Genomic DNA, 12827 nt, shown 5'->3' on the forward strand with positions numbered 1-12827 from the left:
TGGATAGATGGATGGATGGATGGATGGATGGATGGATGGATGAATGGATGGGTGGGTGGATGGATGGATGGATGAATGGGTGGGTGGGTGGATGGATGATGGATGGATAGATGGATAGATGGATGGATGGATGGATGGATGGGTAGATGGGTGGATGGATGGATGGATGGATGGATGGGTGGATGGATGGATGGATGGGTGGATGGATGGATGGATGGATGGATGGATGGACTGTGCCTGTACTGGTAACATTTTCTGGAAAACCTTCAGACACCCAGAGGTGTGCCTTAGTGATGTCCTATATCCTCTCAATCAGATTTGAAAATAAAGATTAGCCATCACACTGAAGCATGTTGAAGACCCAGTATGGCAGGACCATATTCAGAAACACAAGTCTCTCTGGTATGTTAAATAAGCCGTTCACAATTCCATTTATCTTCTAAACTCTAACTATGTTTCCAACTTCATTTTTCCTACCAACAATCTTTATTCTTGTTGTTCTTCACATGTTAGTCACTCTGACAAACATATCCTGAAAACTCGTGCTAAGTACATATTCACCCAACCACCCAATTCTTACGGAAGCCACAATCCAATACATGTACTCCTGGCTCAGCTGCTGTCTTGGAAGGGCCTACCTGGGTACCAGGATCCTTCCTTAGGCCCTCCTATCATTGTCAGCAAGGGGCTTCCAGTGACAAGAAACTGGAACAGGATTGCTTATGACATTGTCACTGGCCCAAACCTCTCATGCCTATATTCCGTTCCCCAAGTATAATTTTTTATTCTCCTTTATACTGTAGATACCACATTCCCCTTCATTTATACTGCACAGCCATTTTATAGAGCCCACATTAATAACCTTCTTTCAGTGTGGAGAAGAGGAATATTTATGAGCCACTAATCTTTCTGCTGCATTTACTGTCTGATGGCTCCTAGAAACCCTGCATACCCTATGGCAGAAGGTTGCCATGGGCTATTGCTTACTTGCTACATTTTGTAATCGTGTACTTTGCTGGATGGAATAGGGAAGCACTCCTTTTGCATGTGATAAGGTTCAGAACACACTCCTAAAAACTACAACCACTTGGCATTATAGAAAATAGCATGAACATGAATGAGAAACAGTGATTTCCCTCCTGTCCTTTCTCTCCTGAAGCAAGAAGTCTGAAAATCTAGAAGGGACTTTCTGACTTTCCTCTGAAATAGTTCAAAGACCCCCACATGAGATGTGCTGCCAATGACCCAGAAGGGTAGGAGGTCCCTATCTCCGAAGATACAGGAATAGAGCGTGTAAGCAGACAGGCCTTTATAAGTCTCTGGCTTGCAATTAGATCATGCCCCTGCATCCAATCACACCTATGTAAAACTGTCCACTTCTTCATCAGTATAAAAACACAGTGTCTCTGCTCGCTAGGGCTCGTTTCCACATGGAGGCTCTTACGCCACCTAAATATGTATTTACATGCCTATTTATAACTGTCAATATGTTTAAATTACCTTGACTACAGCTACATCTTTACAGTAAGGTCCTCAAAAATGCACACAAAGATAATAGCAGCAGTGGGACATGATATTAGGATATCAGGGGAGCTCTAGGGGAAGCTTTCTTCTCTTAACCTAATTTTGTTATAGAGGACTCCTGTTGAAGAGATTAGTTTCAGTCTCAAGAAGGGGTAGTTCTCTTCATCTAAATACCAACTCAGGTAAATACTGAGAACAAACCTTTATCCCTACAATTTTAGCCAACCAGTTTGTGATTTTTCTCTTGAGAAAGTAGCCTGGGAATGGTCTTCCTCCTGAAGAACTGATAATGTTCCCGTACTCTATTGTGATGTGACATGCTCTCATGGCTGGGCCAGCTTTTGCCACTGTATAGCTAGAAAGCTATACAGTGAGTGAATAAGCTATGGTACTGACAGTGTGTGTGTGTGTGTGTGTGTGTGTCTTTGTGTTTATCTGTGTGTCTATGTGTATGTCTGTGTGTTTGTGTGTACCTATGTTTGTGTTTCTGTGTCTGTGTATCTGTTTGTATGTCTGCTTATCTGTGTGTATCTATGTGTGAGTTTCTCTCTGTGTGTGTCTATGTGTGTGTGTGTCTGCATTTGTGTCTATGTGTGTATGTCCATGTGTGTCTATGTCTATGTGTGCCTGTGTCTGTGTGTATGTGTATATGTTCCTGATTGTATCCAGAAACAACTTGTTGTTAAAAAGAACATGGCAAGAAGTTCTGTCTTTGTTCTCTGTGATGAGGGCACATTAGGTGCAGTTTTCACGGAAGAGCCATAACATTTCCTCACTCTCCCCTCACTGGTCCACTGTTGTGTCCCATGGCCTCCAAGTAAATGCTTGCCTAGATGTCACAGCTTTACTTAGTAATGCTTCTACTATCTCTGAATGGTTTTGTTTATTTTTTTGAGAGTTTTATTATAAAGATGTAGTAAAATTTTGTATTTCCAGTGACCCACCCATACAATTAAAATATTGTAATTGACAAATGGTTACTTATCAATTAGAAATCTTAAGGCACTAGGAGTAGACTGTCCTTCTCACTTGTGTTCTCATTGGTTGAGAATGGGATGGATAATAGATGTTTGTCTACTCTGTAGATGTGGACAGGTCAGGCTGAACATGTTCATGGTTTAAGTTAAAATAATTTCAGAACAATATAGAGTAATATAGCTTATTCTTTCCCTACACAGAGGCTTGCTAGAAACTGATTCAAAAGAATTTCTCTGTGGTCTTTCTATTCTAAATCAACTATTTTAACAGATTTTTTTTTTCTCCTCTTGAGGATTTTTTCAGTGTTTGTTTGTTTTTATTTGTTATTGTCTTGTTCCCTGTCTGGGTCCCATAGCACCAGGCTGGAAGACATCTCAGGCTTGCCTTTTTTCAGGGAACTTTGGACTCCTAATTGCTCAGATGTTCACAGGTGAGCACAGACATAGCCTCTCTCCTCTCTGCCACTCACCGATGTGCATGTGACACAATAGCCACCTGTAACCCATCTAGAGGCAGAGAGGATGCTTATAGAATGCTTCAAGACTCATCTGCTAAAACAGATCAACATTTTCTTACTAGGCTACAATAGTTATCTAGTCTGTGGGAAATTCTGCAAGAGGTGACTTTGAATCCCAGTTACCCGAGGTCTTCAACCAAAGGCAATAACTTTTAGAGACACACTTTGCAAAGTGCAAAGGACAGAAGCTTGTGGGAAGGCAAACAAGTGGTAGGGAAAGCATGTCAGGGAAGCCTGTTGTTGCTTCCTCTGGCACCATCGTCAGGCCTATAGGGGTTGAGAGTTATGCTCAATATTTAGTCAATAGTCATACTCTCTGGTAGAAGGCTAAGCACGATATAGTTTGTAGTTGCAAATCTGTCTTTCTTTTGGGCCAATGGGGGAAGTCAAGGGTTTTATGTCTCTGCTGCGTCTTTACTGTTTTCAGCTCAGCAGTTTGTCTTATTTTAGGGAGACATCTTGATTTCTACACTGTTAGTTCGTGTCTGTCGCTTGCTAGTCTTTCAAGCATTCAGGATGTAAGTACAGCTTTGTTGTGTTAGTCAGGATGCCTGAGACTTGGAACATAGCAGTAGATCTAGTCAGTACGGGAGCTTTTATACAGTTCCTAGTGTAGAGCAAAGGATGACTCCAAGGAAAGCTCCATGGTGTCTCTAGCCACAGAACTGAGATCTTGCTTGTAAGCCAAAGCCTTAGGGTCTGCCAAGGATGCTGGACTTGGATGGAGGCAAAAATACTGTGAGCAGAAGCCTCTGGGAGCCAGGTAAGACATGTTCTAAGAGTTGAAAAGGTTTCTTTGGAAGGCTGAAGACAGTTTGCTTTGTTCAGGCTTCTCCTGACAGAGGAGAGAAAGCCTTCCTTCCCAGTGAGGGACCTGAACAGTGGCTAATGATCCAATTAACATTTCAAACAGAGGAATAAAAGGTGTAACACCCCTCGCCCTAGGAAGCAGGGTGAGAAAGCACTGCAGTTCCACTCCACTGAGGCGCCCTTTTCTTTTCCTTTCAGTCTTGCCCTCTCTTTCTGTGTCTGCACAGAAATGATTTCATTCTGCCTCCTAACTTCCTCTTTCTTTTTTATTTATCTTTTTTTTTTCTTTTTTTAAAGTTTCTCAGCCTGATAGTGGTTACAGCCTTTCATCCCAGTACCGGGGTGGCAGAAGCAGGCTAATCTCTATGAGTCTGCAGCCAGCCTGATCTAAAGAATGAGTTCCACAACAGGTTTGGAGAAACCCTGTCTTCAAAGGGAAACAAAAGAGTTTCTCCTTGCCTGGAGCTAGGGGACCTTATGGAAGAGTCGCGGGGAACGCAGGGAAAGGGGATTGAAGACCCAGAAGGGGATAGGAACTCCCCAGGAAGACCAACAGAGTCAGCTAACACTTGGGGCTCTCAGAGTCTGAACTGCCCACCAAAGAACATACACAGGCCGGACCTAGGCCTCCCTGCACATGTAGCAGCTGTGCAGCTTGGTCTTCATGTGGGTCCTGAGCACCTGGAGCTGGGGCTGTTCCGAAAGCTGTTGCCTGTATGAGGGCTATGTTCTAGAGGGGCTGCCTGGTCTGGCCTCACTGGGAGAGGATGTGCCTAGCTCAGAAGGGACTGGAAGTAGGAGGGGATACCCAGGGGGGACTCCACCTTCTCAGAGGAGAAGGGAAGGGGGATATAGGGAGAGGGATTGTGGGAGGGAGGGACTTGAAGGGAGAGCAGCAATCGGATGTAAAGTGAATTTTAAAGAGTGTCTCCTTTTTCATTTATAATCTTTTTTTCTCTTTCTGCATGATTTTTTCACCCATAGGACTAGTATGTACCTTACATTAGTATGAATCTATGTATCTCCATTTACTTTATGTGATATATACATACTTTATCTTTTTACACATAGTATTTTCATTTCATGACACACTCTCTAAAAACTCAAACCAAGCCACCAAAACGGAAACCACTGCCCTCCCCTGTGGTCTTTCCTGCTTAGAATCTTCTTTCTTGATGTCTACTGATTTTGGACTTTTAATCCTCATTATAAACATAACAATATACTATTACTAAGCTTTAATAATGGTCTACGACCATCCAAACAAATGCAATTCTATTCCCTCGAATGGTTAATACTTGAAATGAAAGCTAATATGTCAGCTCTAGGGTATATAGTTGAACGTATTTTTCTTTGGCCCTTTATGCATAGTCAGTAACAGCATTGCTAATGGACCCTAAAATAAGGATATAGATTTCTAAGTAACTTTGAGTTCAAAAGTTTGTGATACAACCTAGTTTCCTTAAAACATTGGTATAATTTTTCTAGAGAAGTAGTATTATAAGTTACACTTTATTATAAAGTAAGTAACAATACCTACAGAGCAACAGTTCTCTTGACAGATTTTCAGGTAAGCCAATTTGCTAGTTGCTTTTTCTCATCAGAAACAGTTCATGTTGCTGAGCGACAGCAATGCCAGATCTGCCAAGCCCCGCACGTGTTGCTGTGGTTTTCATTTGGGGCAGGGCTCTGCTTGTCTGTCCCCTCTCAGGTTTACAATCAATTTTATTTTATTTTATTTTATCACATTTATAATCATTTTTATATCATTTTGATCACATCAGTCAGTGCTAATTGTCTTCTAAACTCTTTTCTACATGTTATAGTAACTTTGTAGTTTGCACATTTATTTTCCATTTTTACTGGATTATATGATACATATAAATTGCACGGGAACTGACTTACTTCAGAGCCTACTATGTGAGAAATACAGTGTTAAGTGCATAGTAGGGATGCAGTGAATTTTCTCTAGCTATAGCCAGTACCTCTCAGATAGAAAAGAAAAGATTAAAAGGAGAGAAGCAAATTTATTTAACAATGTTTTCATTGTTAGAGAATGGAATGGAAGTCTTTAAAAACAAAGAACTACTTAAGCCAAGTCCAGTTGAAGAAGTGGATAGTTGTGGAGAAATATGACCGGGTATGAAAGTGGTGCTTCAGTGGGAGAACCTGAAGGGAGCTTAACAAGGCTGTTCCTGAGCCACCTGTGCTGCACTCCTGCCCCAGGCCTTCGGTCTTCTGACTGGCTTCTGTGGGAAGTGGATAAGAGCACCTTTCTGTGTCTCCTGGATTCCTTCCAGGGAATGGGCTTCCGCTGTCTACAGTGCCTTTCGTGGAAAAAGGATTGAGGCAAAGACAGGAAGGAGAAGGCCTGGCAGCCTTTACTGCTGATGTCAGTTTCCCTACATGTGAGACACTCAGTACAGCACCGTCCTCTGCTACATATGCAGCTGGAGCCATGGGTTCCTCCATGTCTACTCCTTGACTGATGGGCACTCTGGGGGGTCTGGTGGGTTGAAGCACCCACAGTTTGGTCTTCCTTCTTTTTGAGCTTCATGTGGTCTATAATTTTTATCTTGGGTATTCTGAGCTTTGGGGCTAATATCCACTTATCAGTGAGTGCATACCATGTGTGTTATTTTCTGATTGGGTTACCTCACTCAGGATTTTCTAGTTCCATCCATTTACCTAAGAATTTCATGATATCATTGTTTGTAAATGTACCACATTTTCACTATCCTTTCCTCTGTTGGAGGATATCTGGGTTCTTTCCAGCTTCTGGCTATTATAATTAAGGCTTCTGTGAACATAGTGGAGCATGTATCCTTATTACATGTTGGAGCATCTTCTGGGTATATGCCCAGGAGTGGTATAGCTGAGTCCTCAGGTAGTAATATGTCCAATTTTCTGAGAAACCACCAAACTGATTTCCAGAGTGGTTGTACCAGCTTGCAATCCCACCAGCAATGGAGGAGTGTTCCTCTTTCTCCACATCCTCGCCAGCATCTGCTATCACCTGAGTTTTTGATTTTAGCCATTCTGACTGGTGTGAGGTAGAATCTCAGTGTTGTTTTGATTTGCATTTCCCTCATGACTAAGGAAGTTGAACATTTCTTTAGATGCTTCTCGGCCATTCGATATTCCTCAGTTGAAAATTCTTTGTTTAGCTCTGTACCCCGTTTTAAATAGGGTTACTTGATTCTCAGGAGTCTAACTTCTTGAGTTCTTTTATATATTGGATATTAGCCCTCTATTGGATGCAGGATTGGCCAAGATCTTTTCCCAATCTGTTGCTTGCCATTTTGTCCCAATGGGAGGAGAGGTCCTTGGTCCTATGAAGACTAGATAGATATCCCAGTATAGGGAATCGAGGGCAGAGAAGTGGGAGTGGGTGGGTGAGTGGAGGACACCCTCATAGGGGAAGGGAGGATGGGATAGAAGTTTCTGGAAGGAGGGAAACCTAGAAAGGGGATAATAGAAATGTAAATAAAGAAAATATCCAATAAAAAGAAGAAAGAAGGAAACAGTCAGCACACCAAGATACCAAGCTTAAGTTTTGCACACTCAGCCTTGACAGGAATATCAGAATTACAAATTCAAACACACACCCCCTTTTGGTTGTCAGATCTCAGAGGAAAGAAGCAGTCTGTGTGTGTCATAACAACCCCCACATGTGAGTAGCCCAGAACATTAGACACTGTGTGACCAAACACTAATTAACTTATCTGGAATCTTGAAATGGTTGTCTACAGCAAAAGAAGAAAGAACAGGCATTGTACAATGGTGTATTGTTTCATTTGCTTTTAAGTTCCTCCTTCTGGATTTAAAATACTGCCTTTATTCTACTGCTGCTGTTTTATATATATATATATATATATATATATATATATATATATATATATATATATACACACACACACATATATATCATCCTAGAATAAAACACTGACAAGAATATTATATCTATACCTGCACTTAGAGTCTTTCTTCCTCTTAGGCTTCTAAGAACAGTGTATTAGCACTACCGAGCAAGCATTGATACATTGTAATTAGCTTATACATATGTGATTCAGGTACCCAGTGTCCTTCCTCTGTTCCAGAACATCACACAGGATACCCCACTGTGCTGAGTTACTGTTTCCTTAAACTACAACCACTTGTCAGACTGTCTTTTTCTGTTTTATTTATGATTATATATGGTCAATTACCACACATATTAATAGCATACATTGGGATTTCCTAAAGACAATTTTTTCAGGTACACCATGTACTCTGACCATACTCCCACCCCATAGCTGCCTTTCTCTTCACCCCACCCCTACTATTCTCCTCCTTACCCCTGATTTTCTTTATGTTTTATGTACCAGTTTTAGAGAGTCTCTCTGTCCAATGTATGTATGGGATTATGCTCAAAGTACATTGTATACATGTATGAAAATGATTTAAAATCTTGGGTAATTTTTTTAAACCAGAGGGCTGTTGCTGTGTGACTTAATTCCAGGTTCTATTCTAACTCGTTCTATTTCATTGATCTATGTGTCGTATCAGTATGGTACAAGTCCATTGCTATTTCCATCCCTATGTCTCTTTAGTATGTCTTCAAATGACACACTGATAACTCCCCAGATTTCTTTTTACTCTGGATTGCTTTGGTCCCCATCAAATATGGTTCCCCATGATCCTAAGATTATTTGTTTCACTTAGGTACAGGATTTACTAGCGTTTTTGGTAGAGATTGCATTTAATTTCTAGATTACTTTTGATAATGTGGGCTTCTCCATCATCTCCATGTGCCAATCAGTGAACATATAGAAGATATGTCTATTCCTTGAGTCATCTCCAATTTCTTTTCTCAATGTCTTAGAAGAATTCATTCTGAAGTTCCCCACTTCTTTACCCAGGTTCATTCCTTGTTCTTCTGGGTTATTTTGTTTCAAAGTTATTTTGAGGGGTCTTGTTTATCTGATTTGTTCCAGGAATGTTCATCATTGGTAAATGAAGAGCTACTAACTTGGGGAAATATTGATTTTGTATCGTGATTCATGCTCAGTGAAAATGCAGGAGATGAATGCTCCTCCTCTGATTTCTCTTTTAAAAAAAAAAAAAAACATTTTATTTATATGTAAGTGCGTGTGAGTGAGTTCATGTGCACATTGATGAATGTGTACATTGATAACAGGAAGGGCATTGAGTCCCTTATTTAGTTTCTCTTCTCAGCCATTTAGCAGAAAATGTCTCACTCAGCACAGAGAAGGAGAGGTGGACACAAACATCACACTTCTAACCAAAAATCTCTTTGCAACTGGTGCCAACTGGGAATGGATAGGTCAGCTTTGTGGCACTACTGGTCACTACGTATATTAATTACTCTCAGGGACAGTGCTCAGGAACACATGGCCAATACAAAACAGATTCCAAATTGTTTGTTTTATGGTTGTTGTTTTAGATGACTTCTGTTTCATTTTGTTTTCTTTTTTTTATCTTATTGGTGTTTTGCTTATTTTGATTTTCATTTTTGTTTTGCTCTTTTGAGAGAGGTAGGGATGTAGGTAATGAGAGGGAAAGGTAGAGAATAAGGAGAGGGAGAAGGAGAGGAGAGAATGAAGTTTGACAGGTAGGGAGGTGGAGACAGTCTGGGAGGGTTTGAACAAGGGGAACTATGAAAATACATTGTATGAAAATAATTAAAAATTATATGTTAATGAAAGTTGAATGGATTTTTCTAAGGTTCCCTCTTTGTATTCATCCATGGTTTCCACCCTCTGCAGCTGCCTTTACACTGAGAGGAGACCACACCTCAACTGAAGCTGAGCTTTAAGAAAAGGATGCTGAACTCACTCTGTTTTTGCTCTGTTTTCCAAAGATCGCTGTCTTTCCTTGGTTCTAAAACTAGTATTCCTCCTCTGTTACCTATCACACAGGACAGCTGCTGACAGGGCAGCTGCTGACAGGACAGCTGCTGGCAGGGCAGCTGTTGGCAGGACAGCTGCTGACAGGACAGCTGCTGACAGGACAGCTGCTGGCAGGGCAGCTGCTGACAGGACAGCTGTTGACAGGGCAGCTGCTGACAGGGCAGCTGTTGACAGGACAGCTGCTGACAGGGCAGCTGCTGACAGGACAGCTGCTGGCAGGACAGCTGCTGACAGGACAGCTGTTGGCAGGACAGCTGCTGGCAGGACAGCTGCTGACAGGACAGCTGTTGGCAGGACAGCTGCTGACAGGACAGCTGCTGACAGGATAGCTGTTGACAGGACAGCTGCTGACAAGACAGCTGTTGACAGGACAGCTCTTGACAGGGCAGCTGCTGACAGGGCAGCTATTGACAGGACAGCTGTTGACAGGGCAGCTGTTGACAGGATAGCTGCTGACAAGACAGCTGTTGACAGGGCATCTGTTGACAGGGCAGCTGTCCTCCAACCATTTCCATTCCTCCTCCATTCTATCACTTCATGCTTGGGTGTTGTTCACAAGCTTCAAGAATCTCAGACTTATCTTTTTAGTAGTGAAAATTTTGAAAATTACTACTCAGGTATCATATAGAGTGACACAAACTGGATTTGTTTGGCGGTTTCTTGTGGGATCTGAGGAGCAAGACTGTGATTTCCTGTCTCATCAATTCACAGCAGAGGTATGAAGATCATCATGACTTGCAGCTATTGACATCATGCATGATCATTACTCAGTTGAGCTGCATTGGTCAGGATTCGTCACTGCGGTGTTACCCACATTCTCATCCACTCTAGTCCTTCCCCATCCTGGAACCTTGGAGAAAGCTAGGTTGTGCAGCCCATACGTAAAGGAAGTGAGGATTGCACTTCACTTCTGTGGGGGAGTTATATATACATAAATTACTAAAATTCTATATGGTGGATTTGAGTCTTCTTAAGTTAAATTGGGATATTTAAAGTAAGCTTTGGACTATGATCTAATAATTGATTATTTTATTCTCAGTTTGTTCTAGCTACTAGCAGTATTTATTTATTTATTTATTTATTTATTTATTTATTTATTGCTTGCCATTCTTGAGGTTGATCCCATAGCTTTATGCAAGCTAGACATACATACTACTATACAGATACACCCCAAGTTCTGTATCTGAAGTCCTGAAGGGATGCCTCAGCACGCAAGACCACTGGCTGAAGAGGTCTGACAGGGTTGAACTCTAGCACCTACAGAGTAGTGTACAGTAATCTGTAACTTCATTTCCAGGGTATAGGTAGCCTTCTTCAGACCTTGCCAGAACCGGGCATGTATATGATATATATCCTTGCATATAGGCAAAACTCCTGTACACAACAATTAAGAAAAATGAAAGGTACAGTAGTCATATTTGTATGTTGTTTTGCTTAATATTGTTATGTGCCCAAAATATTTACTAACCCTGTGCTACTGCTTTCACTGAAGTAGGGACTCTTCAGGGATGCACTTTTCCCCCAACAAAATTGAAAATTGTGAGCTGCAGTGATAGATAGCAAATGCTCATAGAAAAGAACGTTAGATAATTTCTGACTAAGAAGTCATGAAAATGGCATTACAGAGAAAACAGAATTTAAGTACACTGTTGAAATTGTGTGAAGATAGGACTTAATCTATTTACTCAAGCTGATTGTCTGAGTTGATAGCCATTCGCTGCAGACAATGATGCTGTTTTATCACTTTGCCAATACCTAATATTGTATTTGAAGTTCAATTCAATACTGCCTTATCATCAACATGTCTCTTAACACTTCACTGTAAATCATGTTCATCACTCTGTGCTGGTGGCAAAGACTATAATTCCACTTTAGAAGAGATTCAGAGTGGGTCACAGTGTTTTCTGCTTCCGAAAGGTACAGTGGATGCCAATTGCTTGATTATGTACGCTAGCATTCCCCCAGTGTCGGGGTTCACTTATATTCAGCAAGTCAAGCCCTTACATAGCTTTAATCAGCTACAACTCCATCCTTATCAGAGAGCAGCAATTTCTCCTGAATAGGAAATAAAGTCTTTGATACAGAGAACACACATGTAGATTTCTCCATATTCCTCAATCACTACTAAAGTGACAATATAAGGAGGAGAACATAGAATCCTGTATAAGAAGAGACCGTGAGAAATGATGAGCCCAACAGGAGCTGGAAGGAACGCTGTTTCTAATGGACAGTGTCAAGACCAACAGTAACAAAATAGAGATGCCTGCTGGTAGGGATGCTGGGGTGCTGCTTAGGAACTAGCATCCTAACCAGCTGCTCCCCCTACTTCAGTCCTCAGAATCTGAAAGGTCATGGAAATGGGAAGCAGCGGGTCTGCTGAGGGGGGAGTGAAACATAGATTTCAAACAGAATTATAAAATGTCTGAACACTTACCGGCTGGGACTATTATTCATCTCTCCCACCAGATAATTTTTCTTCCTCAGTGTAGCCAAATATATGACAATTTACTGGAGAAATTTCATCTCAGAAACTAGAGTCTGGCAAGAGGCATTGCAATGGGCAATGCTTAGAGCCAACCTGAACATCAGAGGATGAAGAAGACTGCATTTCAACCTAATTCTTAGGAGACCTAAAGACAGACTTAAAATCTATACAAATGCAACTCGGAGGACAATTGTTCTTGTTACTTACCAGGACCCCCTCTTCTACAGAAATGCAACTGTATTCCAGGCAAGGTCCCCTGAGAACTGTTGACAAATCATACCTATTCACACCATGGATCCAACACTTTTCTCATCTAATTTGAAAGCACAGCAAGACTCATTAATTTTATCATCCATCAAACTTGAAAGGCAGAACCCCGAATGCAGATCCAAAGGTGGCTCACCAGAATTGAGAACCAATGAAGAGACAGGGCTGAAAATATAGCAAATATGCATATTTTGTTAGCATAGCAACAAATATAGCAAATGCTATAAGAAAGAATCATTTAGCTTCAAAATAAGAAGGAGCAATGAGGCCGGGTGTGGTGGTGCACACCTTTAATCCCAGCACTCAGGAGGCAGAGGCAGGCGGATTTCTGAGT

The 12827-nt window shown here is 41.3% G+C and overlaps 1 protein-coding gene and 1 pseudogene across 9 annotated transcripts in view; one reads left to right on the top strand and one right to left on the bottom strand.

Annotated features, from left to right (window-relative positions):
- The window catches only part of Magi2 (membrane associated guanylate kinase, WW and PDZ domain containing 2), a 1405204-nt gene that overhangs the window by 834258 nt on the left and 558119 nt on the right, over nt 1–12827 (top strand). The gene's annotated exons all lie outside the window — the stretch shown is intronic.
- On the bottom strand, nt 2899–3019 carry LOC115063535 (annotated as a pseudogene).

Source organism: Mus pahari, chromosome 2 (assembly GCF_900095145.1).
Source record: "Mus pahari chromosome 2, PAHARI_EIJ_v1.1, whole genome shotgun sequence".
Classification (NCBI taxonomy): domain Eukaryota; kingdom Metazoa; phylum Chordata; class Mammalia; order Rodentia; family Muridae; genus Mus; species Mus pahari.